Raw genomic sequence first — 283 nt, 5'->3', positions numbered from 1 at the left:
GTTCCGTCCAGGGTCTCGTCTGCGCCTGGCCTGCTGGGGGTTCCGCCGGCTCCTGCCCATCCTTGTGCCCGGCCTTCTGAGTTCCCAGCCGAGGACTCCACCATGAACTCTGCCCCCGGGCCGTCCGCCCGAGGGCTCCACCATGAACTCTGCCTTGCCCCCGGGCCGTCCGCCCGAGGGCTCCACCATGGAGTCTGCCTTGCCCCTGGGTCGTCCGCCCAAGACACCTATCATGGACTGTGCTTTGCCTCTGGGTTGTTGTCCCGGACCCGTCCTCCGGACC

Source organism: Notothenia coriiceps, unplaced genomic scaffold (genome assembly GCF_000735185.1).
Source record: "Notothenia coriiceps isolate Sejong01 unplaced genomic scaffold, NC01 NC01_scaffold00034933, whole genome shotgun sequence".
Lineage (NCBI taxonomy): Eukaryota > Metazoa > Chordata > Actinopteri > Perciformes > Nototheniidae > Notothenia > Notothenia coriiceps.
The sequence above is the reverse complement of the archived record's forward strand: the minus strand, read 5'-3'. Positions refer to the sequence as shown.